Source organism: Mustelus asterias, unplaced genomic scaffold, assembly GCF_964213995.1.
Source record: "Mustelus asterias unplaced genomic scaffold, sMusAst1.hap1.1 HAP1_SCAFFOLD_124, whole genome shotgun sequence".
Taxonomy (NCBI): domain Eukaryota; kingdom Metazoa; phylum Chordata; class Chondrichthyes; order Carcharhiniformes; family Triakidae; genus Mustelus; species Mustelus asterias.
In genome coordinates, this window is record NW_027590162.1 from 552794 (window position 1) to 569822 (window position 17029).

Genomic DNA, 17029 nt, shown 5'->3' on the forward strand with positions numbered 1-17029 from the left:
GGAATCACACTATGTTTCTGACACATTTTCTAAAAGTCACTACATTTTCAGCATTCCCAACAAAATCATTTGAAATATCAGCAATTCTATTGGGGAGAAAACAAACTGTGACTATTAAGATGTGAATCAAATTTCTGTAGTTTATACTGACGATCACCAAAACTATGGTAACTCCGAATAAAGAACTTTTCAAGCTTGGGTAATAAGGTTATGTACTAATTTATAAATTTGAACTAAACCATAAATCAGCCTCTTGAAAGGTTGCAATCCAATAATTCTTAATCCCTCATAAAGTATTCCCCTCATGCCTTCCATTCTCCTGGTTACACAGCTTTGCACTCTTTCTATCAGCTGTATATCTTTTTGAAAGTGTGGGTTCCAAACTGTGGATGCAGACTCCAGATGTGGACATACCAGCTGCTTAAAGAGTTTCAGATCTTGGGATTGAACTGCACTTTACTCCTCACTCCCTTGATTCCCTGAGAAACCAAAATTTGTTTATCTCAGCCTTAATTGTCATAGACTGTCATAACCTGCAGTGTAGATGGAGGCCATTTGGTCCATTGAATCTGCACTGACTCTCTGACAGAGCATCCCACCCAGAACCTATCACGGTAACCGCACATATTCTGCTAATCCCCAAACCAATATATTTGGGACACTAACAGGCAGTTTAGCATGGCCAATCCACCTAACATTTGGAGAATGGGAGGAATCGCAAACATGGGGAGGACGTGCAAACATTATACAGGCAATCACCCAAGGTGGAATTGAACCGGGTTCCCTGGTGCTTTGAGGCAGCAATGCTAACCACTGTGCCACCACTAGTGTATTCAACAATGGAGCATGTCAAAGGATCACAACCCAATGAGTGCAGAAATGTATTCGCATGTCAGTCTGAAATGATCTGATCCTTACACTGAGCCAGCTTCCGCAATCTCCCAATGTCCACAAAATCAAACCCCTTCAGAATCTTGTATGTTTTAATGTTTTGCCTCTCATGCTTCTAAATCACAGAGAATACAGACCCAGTTTACGCAGGGTCACATCATATGAAACCCTTTCACCCCCGTGGACCAATTTACTGACCCTTCGTTAGTGATTGAAGCATAATGAGAAAACCCTTTCCCACAGCGAGTAGTTCAGCTCTGGGATGCATTGTCTGACAATGTGGTGATGCAGCTTCAAGTGAGGCATTCAGAAAGGAATTGGATTGTTAAAGTTACACCAACAGAGAGGCACTGGTTAGCGCTGCTGCTTCACAGCGCCAGAGACCCATGCTCAATTCCTCCATGGCTGACTGTCTGGGTGGAGTTTGCACATTCTCCCTGTATCTGCATGGGTTTCCCCAGGTGCTCCAGGTTCCTCCCATAGACTAAAGATGTGCAGAATAAATGGATTAGACATGATATTTTGCCCCTTAGTGACCCAAGATGTGTAGGCTAAGAGGGTTAGCCATGGGCAAAAGATGTTTTTCCAGAAAGTCAGTGCAGATGCAATGGGCGAATGGCCTCCTTTTACACTGGATTATGCGGGATCCAATGGATACTCAGTGCTTCCATTTGTGAAGCCAAGGATCCCATCCACTTTGCAAGCGACTGTCCTCAACTGTCTCACTTTCAAATATCTTCCTGAACCTACTCCCTCTGAGCCTGCACACAGTTTCGAACTGGACCATTCAGTTTATTTTGCCTCTCCCCATCTCTTCTGTCAAAAGGCAGCACTGTTCCTGAGTGTGGGATTAATAATGTGTCTCTTCCACAGTATCAGTGAGAACTGATACTGCAGCTTCTGTTTCTCCAAGAGAATCTTTCTGGCTAAAGCTGGAATTTACAAGGATTTCTGTCACTGAGACATTGTCTGGCCTTCTGTTTCTCACCACCCTAACTCACTCTGTCTCTGTCTCTCCCTCCACCCACTCTCATCCACTCTATATGAAGGCGGGATATTGTTGTTTAGTGACTGAGTGCACACAATCTGTACCTTCATCTGATCAAATAGAATTCAGCTTGTGAACAAGATCATCATTTCAACCAGTTCTGGGTTAAATCAGGCACAGCTCTGATTGGCTGCAGCCCCCTGAATCTGGGGAGCAGACACTGTGAGCATTGCTGGCCTGAGAGACTTTTACAGTGACTGAGCTGGGAAACTCCAACTAATCCCTGAGAATCCACAGCACAGAGCGAGAGGAGAAGAATGCCTGTCCTGGGAGCTGTCAATCTGAGACACAGTTTGACCCTGTCAATGTGCAGATGTGAACCTGTTCCTTCCATTCCCAAACTGTTATAACGAGGAATACAGAACGCCCAGGAATGACCAGCTTGTTGCAATGTGTTTGAATGAACATGATGTGATATCAACGAAGCAGCATTTTGAAATATTCATTCAATGTATTCTGATGAAATGTATTTTTATGCTCTGTGTGCATTCTTATGCCATTGCATAAGAATCTTCCTCTGACATGAGACCGTGTTTTGCCTTTGTGCCTTGATGCTGCTTTTAAAAGTAAATGTTCATGTTATGAATTTTCTCATCGAACCACAGGAAGAATTATAGAAAAATAACAGCACAGAAGGAAGCCATTGAACCTATCCTGCCATGCCAGTCCAAGGACAGAGCAAGAAATCTCACAACACCAGGTTAAAGTCCAACAGGTTTATTTGGTAACAAAGCTTGCTGCTCCTTCATCAGGTGAGTGGGAGTTCTATTCACAACAGGGCATATAAAGACACAAATTCAATTTACAAAATAATAAGGTGTCCTTTCCAAGCCCATCTTCCTGCACCCAGCCCGGAGCCATGCAGCTGAATGCACGATGGAGATCCAAATACTAAATGCCAAAACTTTGCGAGCCTTCTTTGAGCCAGTGGCTCAAGCAGTAGAGTTAATATTTCAAATCACACCCGCTGCGAGCAGTTGAAATTTGTTCGTCTCCTTTTAATTTGTATCTTTGTCTCTGATCCAGAACTCATTCACTAGTTCAGAGACTTGTTATTCTTTTTCAATAACCTTTCATTAAAATCAAATTGAACCCGAATTCTGCATCCGAAAAATAAAGTCCACTTCATTTCAGTCAAATGGTGCGTGTGAACCACAAGAGGGCGCCGATAATGTCCAATATACATTACCAATGCGATGGCCGGGAATCGAACCCGGGTCAAGGCAGCTATGCTCACCACTATACCACCATCGCTCACTCTGCGTAAGCAGTTGTTATTTTCATTAGTTATAATTACAAAACTACCCTAGTTGCTGATTTCAGCAGACACCAGGTGCGTCCTTGGCCCATTTTTTTAACCTGAACTTCGCTTGTCTCGTTTCTCTGGACAGTTTGAGCCACCTTTTTGCTGTTGTTTCTGACTGATAACTCTGATTAGATTTGCAGTTCATTTGAACAAAGTTTCCACTGAACGGAAATTGAAGCTGGATTTTATGTTAGAAACACATGGATGATGAGAATATTTGGTTTTTTTTTTAGGAGTGTCCCCCTTCTGTTCTGACCAGAGATAGCCAATTAAATAAGTTAAAACTCTGGGTCAGGAACTGACCCTTGGTCAAATGCTCGCACAGTCACCACAACACCACCTGGCTCTGTCACCCCCTCTGTATTTATAGAACGAATACACAAGCAATCAAGTGGCAGAGAAATCACAGCTGAGAGAATTATATAACCGACATTCCCGTTCTAGGGGTTTTACACTTTCCGATAGATCAGGGTGATCAGGGTCACCCAATCAGAAAGCAGATCCTTGGGACATAGAATTTGATTAATATCATGTTTTGCAATCATGTTAATCGGTCAGAACCATGTTGATGTTATTTCACTCCAATCTATGAAGGTTTGATTGAATCGTGACCTTGTTGCACAACTTGCGGTCAGCCAGGAGATGGCAGCAGGGAACAATAATTTGGATTTGCTGTTTGTGTCAATAAATCGAGTCATGGAGGTTCACAGCATGGAAAAAGGCCCTTCGGCACAACATGTCCATGCCGCCCAATTTTTGCCATTAAGTTCGTCCCTATTGCCCGTGTTTGGTCCATATCCCTGTATATCCAGCTCACCCATGTAATTGTCTAAATTATTTTTAAAAGACAAAATTGTACCCGCCTCTACTACCTCTGGCAACTCGTTCCACACACCACTCTGTGTGAAATAAATTGCCCTTCTGGACCCTTTTGTATCCCTCGCCTCTCATCGTAAACCTATGTTCTCTAGTTTTAGACTCCCTTATTGTGGGGAAAAGCTGTTGGCTATCTACCTTATCTATTTCCTCATTATGATATAGGCCTCTTTATATCACCTCGAGGTCTCCTGTGCTCCAGGGAAAAAAAAGTTCCAGCCTATCCAGCCCCTCCTTATAACTCAAACCATCAAATCCTGGTCGCATCCTAATAAATCTTTTCTGCACTCTTTCTAGTTTAATATCCTTCCTTCCCATAATAGGGTGACCAGAACTGTACACAGTACTCCAAACGCGGGCCTTACGAATGTCTTGTACAATTTCAACAAGATGTCCCAACTCCCATGTTCAATGTTCTGACCACTGAAACCAAGCATGTCGAATGTCTTGTAAAGGGGAAAATACAAGGGAGCACACTTTAAAATGGCAATACAAGAAAGCACACTTTAAAATGGCTGCCTGGCACATAAAGGGTTAACTGGGAAAGCCAAAAGAGCAGTCACAGGCTCCTGCTGTTCAGAAAAACCTAACAGACAAGCCACTTCCAAAGTACAGACAGTGACTCATAGCAAACAAACACCTCAGGAAGCCAAGCCAAGGGTCAAAACATCTTTTTAAGATAAGGAAACCCCAAAACAAAGAGCTTAGATTAATGTTAAAGGAACGCGGGAAATATGAATGCGAGGGAACCAATTAGCACCTGAACGAGACGAAACTAGTCATTGATAGATACAGACATAAGGAGATGTACCCATTCATAAAATGCTAAATGTCTCTACCTGTTTGATCTTTTGCAAACATGAGGAAATGTACCCATTCATAAAATGTTAAATACTTGTACTCACTTAAACAATGTGATAATGTTCGAATCACCGGTTTACACATTGTGTAAAGGGTATAAAAATGAACCGCTCCCGACATACTATTGAGAGAAGGTTTGCTACAGACCATGTGCCTTGTCTCCACGGAGCTCCGTTTAATAAATCGTAATTTCTGAATCTCGAAGTCTGACTACTTGTGGATTTTTCCCACAATAGTCTTCTTCACCACCCTGTCCACATGTGACTCCACTTTCAAGGAGCTATGAACCTGTACCCCGAGATCTCTTTGTTTTATAACTCACCCCAACGTCTTACCATGAACTGAATAGGTCCTGCCGTGGTTTAATCCACCAAAATACATCACCTTACATTTATCGAAATCAAATTCCATCTGCCGTTCATTGGCCCATTGACTCAATTGATCAAGATCCCACTGCAATCCGAGGTAACCTTCTTCATTGTCCACTCTGCCACCAATCTTGGTGTCATTTGCCAACGTACTAACCATGCCTCCTAAATTCTCATCCAAATCATTAATATAAATGACGTGGTAGGATGAGTGACTTTGCAGATGGCATAAAGATTGGCTGGGTGGTGAAAGGGAGGCTGAGTTTCTTAGTCTGCAAGAAGATATAGATAGGATAATCAAACGGGCGGATAAGTGGCAGATGGAATTTAACCCCGAAAGATGTGAGGTAACACACTTTGGAAGGAATAATTTGGCAAGGAAGTATTCAATGAAGGGCATGGCACTTGGAAGTTCTGTGGAATATAGGGACATTGGCATGTTTGTCCATAATCTCTGAAGGTAGAAGGGTATGTTAGTAGGATGGTGAAAAAAAAAACATATGGGGCATTTGTCTTTAACAATCGGGGCATCGACTGCAATAAAATGTCATGTTGGAGTTGCATAGAACTTTGGTGGGGCCACAGCATGAGTACTGTGTGCAGTTTTGGACGCCACAAGATAGGAAGGATGTGATTGCACTGGAGGGGATGCAGAGGAAATTCACCATGATGCTGTCTGGGAAAGAACATGTAAGTTCTGAAGGGAGATTGGGGAGGCTTGGACTGTTTTCTTTAGAGCAGAGAATACTGAGGGGGGACCTGATCGAGGTGCACAAAATTATGAGGGCATCGACAGAGTGGATAGGAAGCAGTTGTTCCCCTTGGTTGAAGGGTCAGTAAAAAGAGGACATAGGTTCAATGTGAGGGGCAGGACGTTTAGGGTGGATGTGCGGAAAAACATTTTTACCCAAGGGTAGTGACGGTCGGGAATGCACTGCCTTGGAAGGTGATGGAGGCAAGTTGCCTCACATCCTTTAAAAGTATGTGGTCAGCAATTGGCATATCATAACATTCAGGCCTATGGGTCAAGTGGTGGTGGATGCGATTTGATTGGAGGTCAGATGCTTCTTCGCTGTCAGAGCAGACTCGATGGGCCGAAGAGCCTCTTCTGTACTGCATGATTCTATTATTCTATAAACAAATTCACTATGAACCGTATCAATGTCAGCCATATTCCTTGCCAGTTCTCAGACAGGCACTGATTGGTTCGAAGTTTGTTTCATTTTCCAGGACCCAGCTCAATTAAATAAATGTATTTCTTATGTTCTGTGTGTCATTAATAAAAATCTTCCTCTGACGTGAGACCTTGTTTTGTCCTTGTGCCCCTGTTGATGCCTTTGTCATCCTGCTCATGCTTTGATTTTCCTCATGTCACCTTAGAAAGAACCAGAGAAATGTAACAGCATAGAAGGAACCCATTCGGCCTATCTTGTCCTTGCCAGACTGAGGACACTCAGGTGTCCTTTCCAAGCTCACCTTCTTGTTATGTAGCTGAAAGCATGCTGGAGATCCAAGTAATTCTTTCCAAAAAAATAGGATTTGCAACTCTATGGCTGTCTAAAGCAAACATTTCCAATCACACTCGCTGCCAGCGGGGTTCGAATCTGCACGGAGAAACCCCATCGGGTTTCAAATCCAACGCCTTAACCACGCGGCCACAGCAGCTGCTTATTTAATAAATGACAGCAAATCACTGCGGATGCTGGAATCTGAAACCAAAAGAGAAAATGCTGGAAAATCTCAGCAAGTTTGGCAGCATCTGTAAGGAGAGAAAAGAGCTGACGTTTCGATTCCAGACGACCCGTTGTCAAAGCTTTGACAAAGAGTCATCTGGACTCGAAACATCAGCTCTTTTCTTTCTTTACAGATGCCGTCAGACCTGCTGAGATTTTCCAGTGTTTTATCTTTTGGCAGATCTTATTTGTCAGAATAATGTAACCACCTCAGTAAAGTTCATATTAACTTCATCAGGCACCAGGATTGCGCAATGCACAGTGCGGGAGCTGAAATTTGTTCCTCTACTTTTACTTTGAGTCTTTGTGTCTGGCTGAAAATTCATTTATTCGGTCAGAGACTTGATTTTCTCTTCCAATATTTTTCATTAAAAAATAATTATGTCCGACCAAAAATGAAAAAGGTATCTGCATTTTATTTCATTCCTGTCAAATGTTTCGTTCGCCCTGTTTTTGTCCACTCAGTTTAAAACACAAGAGGCCGTGGATAAGGTTCAAAATAAATGACCAATGCATTGGCCAGGAATCAAACCTGGGTCATCTGCTTGGAAGGCAGTTATGCTCACCCCGATACCACCATCGCTCACTCTGCTTAAACAACCGTTATTTTCATTAGTTATAATTACTGAACTTCCTGAGTTGCTGATTTCATCAGATACCAGATGTGTCCATAGCACAGTTTGTAAATTGAACTTGGCTTGTCTCGTAGTTCTGGACAGTTTAGGCCACCTTTCTTTTTACTATTGTTTCTGACTGAGAACTCATTGATTAGTTTTGAGGCCTTTAATTTCATTCAAAAAACATTTCAGCTGAAAGCAAATTGAATGTGGATTTTCCATTAGAAACACAGCGATGATGAGAATTTTTAGTCAATTTTATTTTAGGAGTGCCCACCTACTGTTCTGACCTGCGATGGATACTTAAATGAATTACCACTGTGATGGCCAGGAACTGACCCTTGGTCAAATGTTCGCACAGTCACTATCATCACTCACCTGGCTCTGCCACCCCCTCAGTCTGAAAGTCCAGCTCTGACAGTGAATCTGGTCACCTTCGGGCCCAATCGGAGGATGGTCAGAACATGTCTGCCACTGTCAGAAACTCCATTATCAGCGAGTGGGGGATGATTATTTAACTGGCTGTCACTGGCTGTTGAGGTTGTGATTTACTGTTACCTGTCAGTGCAGGAAAAACAAATAAAACAGGAAAATTGAGAGACTCCGAGAGCAGTTAATTTCTATCTTCACCCTAAAGAAACACAATGATGTCTGCAATCGCTATAATTACTGAAAAAAACAGATATAACTGGCTGTTGCCGCGGAATCTGGTTTACAGATGTGGCCGTACACCCCATGGACTGCAGCGGTTCCAGAAGGCAGCTCATCACCACCTTTCCAAGGGCAATTAGGGATGGGCAATAAATGCTGACCCAGACAGCGACACTCACATTCCATGAATGAATTCAAAGACAATCTGCGGGGAGCGGGCTTCAGCGTGTTTAACAGTTACTGAGGCGAAAAACTATAACGACGCCCCCGGGATACAGAGCAAAGGCTAAAAGGAGCAGAAATTCCGTCCTGGGACCTTACAGTTGGTAAATGTTTTGTCCTGTGAATGTGTAGGTGTGAATATTGTGTAAGAGAGAGTGTATGAAAGGGACGGGAGAGTCAGACTAATCCAACTGTGTTTGTGTGTCTGTTCTGATCATGAGATCACCGAGTCTCTCTTGTGTAAAATAAAACAATTTTCCAATCAAAGATTCCCTTAATCCCCCTGCTGAGCCCCAAAGTGAGATTTCAAGGCAAATGGTTCGCTAAATTCAAAATTTCAGTGGAAAAGTAGAGAACATGTCAGCTATCGCGTGTGAGAGCGCGATCAGTGCAGCAGTAAAACGGGTTTCAGTGGAAAATGGAGTTCTCAGTTCGAGTGAAACCTTTTCAACAGCAAACATTCGTGTGTCAGAGACATGAAGGATGTGAGCTGGATCTCTGGAGAGGCGGAATTTCATTGCAATGGGCGAGTTTGTTCGGAGAGAGAAACACAGAGAGGCTGGAGGAGCCGGGAGCTGACAGCAGCTTGTCTCTGCTCCGTCCGCTCTCTGCCTTTAAGTTGCTCTGTGCCGCCACCACTGGGTTCATTTCGGATCCAGTTCTGACTCACACAGATTTTCCACACACTCTCGGATATGACTGAAACTGCAACCGCCGAAACGGCTCCTCCAGCCGCTCCCGCTCAAGTGAAGTCTCCCAGGAAGAAGAAGGCGGCTCCCCGACCTGCGGCAGCCGGTCCCAAGTTAGGCGAGCAGATCCTCAGTGTTCTGCCGGGTTGCAGCGATCGCGATAAAGAACGCTTTGGCTGGCAGTGGAGTGGATGTGGGGAAGCGCGGCTCCCAGATCAGGTTAACGATCAAGAGGAAGGTGGAGACAGGGTCTCTCGTGCAGACAAAGGGACAGGGCGCCTCCGGCTCCTTCAAACTCGCTCAGAAGGAAAGCACGGGGAAAATGGGAAAGAAGGCGAACAAACCAACAGCCAAGAAATCTTTAGTAAAGAAAACAGCGGCCAAGAAGGTGACAACAAAGAAAGCAGCAGCCAAGAAACCCGCAGTCAAGAAACGCGCAGCAAAGAAAACTCCAGTGAAGAAATCAACAGTGAAGAAAACAAGCAGCAAGAAGGCGGCAACTACAAAAAAGGCGGTGAAGAAAGCAGCCGCGAAGAAAAAGTCTCCTGTGAAGAAGGTGACGGGCGGAAAGTCTGTCAAAAAAGTGACTAAATCGAAGGCCAAACCCAAAGTGAAAGCAGCAAAAGCGAAGAAAGCGTCAGGAAAGAAGTGAAAGAACTCGAGCAAATTGTAAACCTCTGAACCCAAAGGCTCTTCTCAGAGCCACCCACATCTCTCAGGAAAGAGCTGATCCCGCAAGAAAATGATTCCTGTCCCGCGGCCCGGCTCATTCTCAATAGAGATCATTTCAAATTCAGACTAAAGCAAAACAGAGTAGAGGCTGAATTTCATTTGCGCAATCGCCACTTTCTCTCATAATAAAGATGTCTGGTAGATTCAGTAACACTGGCGGCTCAACACCGCATTCGCGCCTCATTTTTAACTGAATCCCTGCAGTGCAGAAGGAGGCCAATCGTCCCATCGAGTCTGAACCGACCACAATCCCACCCAGTCCGGATCCCCATGACCCTATTTATTGACCGGACTTACTCCCCGACACTCCTGTGCAATTTAGCATGGCCAATCAACCTAACACGCACTTTGGTGTGCGGGAGGAAACCGGAGAAAGCCGAGGGAGAATGTTCAAACTCCACACAGACAGTGACCTCAGCCCGGAATCGAACCCAGGTGCCTGGCGCTGTGAGACGACAATTCTTAGCCAAACATCAATGTCAGGAGTGGGATTTGAACCCACGCCTCCAAAGGAGACTGCGGCCTTCGACCGCTCGGCCATCCTGACTCCATTAATTTTAACACAGGAGATTGCCCCAAGCAGCTTCAATAAAGTGTTTGCAAACAGCGAGAAGCAGATGTGTGTGAGGATGTTCCGGAGGAAGATTCTTGCTATAGAATCGACTGTGTTTAGGTCGGAATATTACTGACTGGGAATTATTACGGGACCAGGTTTAAAAACACAAAAGAACAAAGTCACGACCCGAAACGTTAACTCTGTCTGTCTCTCTCTTCACAAAAGCTGCCGGAGCTGCTGATTATTTGCAGCATTTTCTGTTTGATTCCATATTTCAAAGCTGCGGGTTTGTGGAAACACTTGTTTGTGACGGGTTTGTGTGGGGAGCTGTGTTTCGCTTCCATTGTTAATAAACGGGTTGAAATTGGCGGTTGCAGAAACTGGAGGTGGAGCTGAAAGATCAGGGGCTGTTCTGTGTGTGTGTGTCAGTCCGGCTCTGTCTCCTCCCCTCTCTGCTCTCTCACTCCGCCTTCCACAGTCAGGTCGGGGCGGGCTGTATAAAAGGAGCCTGAAAGATGTCCTCTCACATTGTGCAGAGATCTGAGTGAAGAATCATCATGTCAGGCAGAGGGAAAGGACAGTAAGAAGTCTCACAACACCAGGTTAAAGTCCAACAGGTTTATTTGGTAGCAAATACCATAAGCTTTCGGAGCGCTGCCCCTTCGTCAGATGGAGTGAAAATCTGTTCTCCAACAGTGCACAGAGACACAGAAATCAAGTTACAGAATACTAATTAGAATGCAAATCTCTACAGCCAGCCAGGTCTTAAAGGGACAGATAATGTGGGTGGAGGGAACATTAAACACAGGATAAAGAGATGTGTATTGTCTCCAGACAGAACAGCTAGTAAGATTCTGCAAGATCAGGGGGAAAGCTGTGGGGGTTACTGATAATGTGACATCAATCCAACATCCTGGTTTAGGCCGTCCTCATGTGTGCGGAACTTGGCTATCAGTTTCTGCTCAGCGACTCTGCGCTGTCGTGTGTCGTGAAGGCCGCCTTGGAGAACGCTTACCTGAAGATCCAAGGCTGAATGCCCGTGACTGCTGAACTGCTCCCCGACAGGAAGAGAACAGTCTTGCCTGGTGATTGTCGAGCGGTGTTCATTCATCCGTTGTCGTCGCGTCTGCAGGTACCTGATACGTTGCAGGAAAGGATGTCCCGAGGCATGGCACATTGGGGAAACCATGCAGACGCTACGACAATGGATATCAGTGGTATAATTACTTCTTAGGAATTCGCAAGGGCAAGGGGATCACAGTGTCCGTGTATGAATATAAGGGGTTAATTCACATTCACTGAAAATGAGTGAATCTCCATCACTCTCTCTCTCTCTCTCTCTCACACACACACACACACACCCACACAACCTCTCACAGACCAACACTCACACATCTCCCACCACGACAGATGGCGAAATTCAAAAATCAATAAAAATATCTGGAATTAATGGCCTTGAATCAACTTTCGTAAAAACAGACAACTGAAGCACTAATGCTCTTCAGGGAAGGAATTCTTACCTGGACTGGCTTACAATCAACTCCCGACCCACAACAATGTTGTAGGCACACGGAGGTGGCCTACCAAGCCACTCAGCTCAAAGGAAATTTGGAGACCTTGGCCTTGTGGAATCATCGCTGAAATCTGAAACTTAGCTCGTATTCTGGGGACCCGGGTTCAAATCCTGACAAGGCAGTGGAATTTGAATTCAATAAAAAATATGTGGAATTAAGGATCTCCTGATGACCATGAAACCTTTGTCGATTGTTGTATTAATCTATCTGGTCCTCTGGGGACCAAAATCTGCCGTCTTTACACAGTCTGGCCGACATGTGATTCCAGAGCCACAGCAATGTGGTTGACTCTCAATTGCCCACAGGCAACTAGAGTTGGGCAATAAATACTGGTCAGCCAGTGGCACCCATGTCCCATGAATTATTTTTTAAAAAAATGCAAGCCCAGTCAGCGACGCTGAAAAAATGCATTGAAGATTCAGAATGAGGAGATCCATCAACTCGTTTACAATCCCAGAGTTTGCAAATACAGAATGGATTCCAAACTAGTTTACTGTTCCGGGATCTGACCGCCAGAACAAATTGCTTCCACACGCACAGTTCTACCAACAGAATCAGAAAGATCCCAATCCTCGAAAATCAGCAGATAATGCAAAACATATTCTGAATATGGCACAGATATAAAGGTAAAGTCACCATAATCCCAAATGACCATCCGCTGTTCCCCATCTCAACAGGGAGAGCTTAATGGTGTTGATTTAGCCTCAGGATTACTACACCTCAGGCGAGGGGCAAGGCTGAAAATATCTAACAGCACATCTGCATTTTCTTTGCCGTAAATTTGTATAAACTTCTTGTTTTCAGTTATAAACTGGAGGATACAGTATGTTTTATTAACGGCACTTAAAAACTGTCCTGCCACCTTCAATGACATATACACATGTCCAAATATGTCCTGCTGTTCTTGCACCCCCTTTTGGAATTAAATCCTTTATTTTATATTGTCGCTTTGTGTTCGTCCCAACAAAATGAATCACTTCATTCATCATCTGCCACATGTCCTCCCATTCCACCAACCTGTCTGTGTCCTTTCGGAGTTCGACTGGAATTTCTGTAGCTCTTTTCACAACCATAGGACGTCCCAAAATATTTTAATGATGATAAAGTATTTTTGAAATGTAATCGCTGCCCAATTGCTGAACTTTTCAACTGTCTGTTCGACGACATCAGAAATTGCCAGATGGGAACGGGGAATAGTTGCTGCAGCAATGTCTCTGTGGCACAAAGAATGGCATTTTTGATTTGATTTCATTTGATTTATTATTGTCACATGTGTTAACATACAGTGAAAAAGTATTGTTAAAGTATTGTTTCTTGTGCACTATATAGACAAGGCATACCATTCATAGAGAAGGAAACAAGAGAGTGCAGAATGTAGTGTTACAGTCATAGCAAGGGTGGAGAGAAAGATCAACTTCATGCAAAGTAAGTCCATTCGAGGTAAGTCTGTGAGTTCGGAAGTTCAGGATCCAGTCGCTGAGGGAGGTGCTGAGGCCCAGGCCACAGAGTTTGGAGATGAGTTTCGTGGGAATAATGGTGTTGAAGGCTGAGCTGTAGTCAATAAATAGGAGTCTGACAGAGGTATCCTTGTTATCTAGGTGTTCCAGGGTTGAGTGCAGGGCCAGGGAAATGGCGTCTGCTGTGGACCTGTTTGCGGCAGTGGGTACCAGCATGTTAGACTGCTAGTCATTGTCTTGTGAAATGTTCAAAGGTTGTGGGTCCGAATCTCATCGGAGTCAGCTTTCTGGGTAAAATTTGAAGAAATTAGGAACTGGTGTGTCAATCTTCTCAGAGAAGCGAAACTGCCGCCTCGAACTTGGAGGACATTCGGCCCATCAAGCCTACACCCACAACAATCCCACCCAGAATGAATCCCCGTGACCCCATATGTTTACCATGCTAATCCCCCTGACACTGAGGGGCTATTTAGCATGGCCAAACCAGCTAATATAGCACTAATTTTCATGGCTGACCTGCCGATTCTGGAAAGACAAAATCTGCCACTGGCGTCTGCTTTGGAGCTTCTGAAACCACATGTTGACATGGTGGCAAACTCGTGTCCAAAGCGGGTGCCCTGATTTGAATTGACTGTCAGATCGAGTTTCTCAGAGGATGAAAATTATGGGAACATGGAATTGTTCTGGACTATTCTCTCAAGCCTGTGTGTTCAAACTTCATCATGGTTCCGTGAACCTCAAAACACTGAACGAACCATGACCGACGAGGATGGGATTCGAACGCACGCGTGCAGAGCACAATAGATTAGCAGTCCATTGCCTTAACCACTCGGCCACTCGGCAATGACTTTTCATCAAACTTTGACAAAGGGCTTGAAATGTCTGGGCTTGAAATGTCAGCTCTTTTCTCTCCTTGCGGATGCTGCCAGACCTGCTGAGATTTTCTAGCATTTTCTCTTTTGACTTCTCACCAAACCAGGGTGTTTTAACACCCGTAACAAAGAACATGTTTCTCCCACAGGATAATGCTGTGTTGCTGCTTTCTTGTTAATCCGGTTCGCTGCTACTCTTCCATTCGATGTGTAACCACAGAAAGTAAAGAGGGAGACAGTTCCATTCCCTGGTCCCAGTTTGATTTTGAAATCACCGAACATAAGCCGGATGTAAAATGCAGCGACCAGTCGGAGCTTGTGGCGCAACGGTAGCGCGTCTGACTCCAGATCAGAAGGTTGCGTGTTCAAATCACGTCAGGCTCATGAAGCTTTTCTACGTCGAATTTTGTGTCTGGGTAAAATTGGTATCTTGGTAAAGTTGATTGTTTGCGATTGTTCCCGAAATGACAAATTTCAAAACGATGGTAGAAATGATATTTTAGGGATGCTTCCGGTTCGCATGCTCAGTTTTGTTTTTGCACAGTTTTATATCTGAAACAATGTGTCAGAGTTGTGAGGTGTTCATTGCTTGCAAAATTAATGCAAGGTCCACAGACTCAGATGTTCCTATGGGTCATCAAAGGAGACAGCTGACTGTGGCGATTTAACAGGATGATTCACACGTCAAGAGAGGAGCAAGGCTTCGAAGCCGGGCCTTCATGAACAATCTCAACCGATACAGGAATTAATCCCGTGCTTTTGGCTGAATAAGCTGTCCAACCATTTAATGAAAGGGCAACTCTCCGAAAGCCCATGCTACCAAATAAACCTGTTGGACTTTCGGAGAGTTGGTGTTGTGAGACTACTTCCTGTGAACCTGGGACATATGCGCTGTGTTCCCAGTTAATGAAAATCAAGATGATGAAACAAATTTACTGTCGAGAAAACCCAGATTTACCTTTGGGCAGCAGCCGAATGTTACGATTTGATGTTCGTGAGAACATGATAGCAGATGATGGTTTCGATCCATCGACCTCTGGGTTATGGGTCCAGCCACTCTGCCCCGAAACGTTGCCGCTTCCTGTCTATTCCTGTTGCGCGGGTGAGAGGAAACTATTCATTGTCTTTGTATTTCAAACAAGACCCACGTGTTGGGAAGCGCATCCTGGCTGGACAATAACACTTAACATCAGCCCGAATCAAACAGACAGAGAAAGACACACGGAGATGCAGTAAGAGATGATCAGGACACACACAGAGCGATAGACAGAGAAGGTACCCAACAAACCAACAAGATACTGAGATGGAACAACTGATTATGTTTGAAAAGGGATCTTCTGTTACATAAAGATAGACCTTGTTTTAAAATTAATTTCATGTTAATTTCCTGGCTATCCGACAGGAAGCAAAGAGTCGGAATAAATGGGTGTTTTTCCGGTTGGAGGAAGGTAACTGGTGGCGTGCCGCAGGGATCGGTACTCGGGCCGCAACTGTTTACCATTTATATAGATGATCTGGAGGAGGGGACGGAGTGTAGGGTAACAAAGTTTGCAGGCGACACAAAGATAAGTGGAAAAGTGAATCGTGTGGAGGACAGAGAAGATCTGCAGAGAGATTTGGACAGGCTGAGTGAGTGGGCGAGGATATGGCAAATGGAGTATAACGTTGATAAATGCGAGGTTATACACTTTGGAGGAAATAATAACAAATGGGATTACTATCTCAATGGAAACAAATTAAAACATGCTACCGTGCAAAGGGACCTGGGGGTCCTTGTGCATGAGACGCAAAAGCCCAGGCTGCAGGTACAACAGGTGATCAAGAAGGCAAATGGGATGTTGGCCTATATTGCGAGGGGGATAGAATATAAAAGCAGGGATGTCTTGATGCACCTGTACAGGGCATTGGTGAGGCCGCAGCTGGAATACTGTGTGCAGTATTGGTCCCCTTATATGAGGAAGGATATATTGGCATTGGAGGGAGTGCAGAGAAGGTTCACCAGGTTGATACCGGAGATGAAGGGTTTGGATTATGAGGAGAGGCTGAGGAGATTGGGTTTGTACTCGTTGGAGTTTAGAAGGATGAGGGGGGATCTTATGGAGACTTATAAGATAATGCGGGGGCTGGATAGGGTGGAGGCGGAGAGATTCTTTCCACTTAGTAAGGAAGTTAAAACTAGAGGACACAGCCTCAAAATAAAGGGGGGTCGGTTTAAGACAGAGTTGAGGAGGAACGTCTTCTCCCAGAGGGTGGTGAATCTCTGGAATTCTCTGCCCACTGAGGTGGTGGAGGCTACCTCGCTGAATATGTTTAAAGCGCGGATGGATGGATTCCTGATCGGTAAGGGAATTAAGGGTTATGGGGATCAGGCGGGTAAATGGTACTGATCCACGTCAGATCAGCCATGATCTTATTGAATGGCGCGGCAGGCTCGAGGGGCTAGATGGCCTACTCCTGCTCCTATTTCTTATGTTCTTATGTTCTTATGTAAGTGTAACTGCACTCTCTGCTGTGTAACTGTCCTCTCTGCTGTGTAACTGTTCTCTCTGTTGTAAAACTATGTCTCTGCCGTTGAC

The 17029-nt window shown here is 44.5% G+C and overlaps 1 non-coding gene across 1 annotated transcript; it reads left to right on the forward strand.

The window, feature by feature from the left end:
* The first annotated feature begins 14765 nt into the window (after window positions 1–14765).
* On the forward strand, window positions 14766–14837 carry trnaw-cca (transfer RNA tryptophan (anticodon CCA)). The gene has a single exon. It is a non-coding gene; the product is annotated as a tRNA-Trp (tRNA).
* Window positions 14838–17029: the final 2192 nt, after the last annotated feature.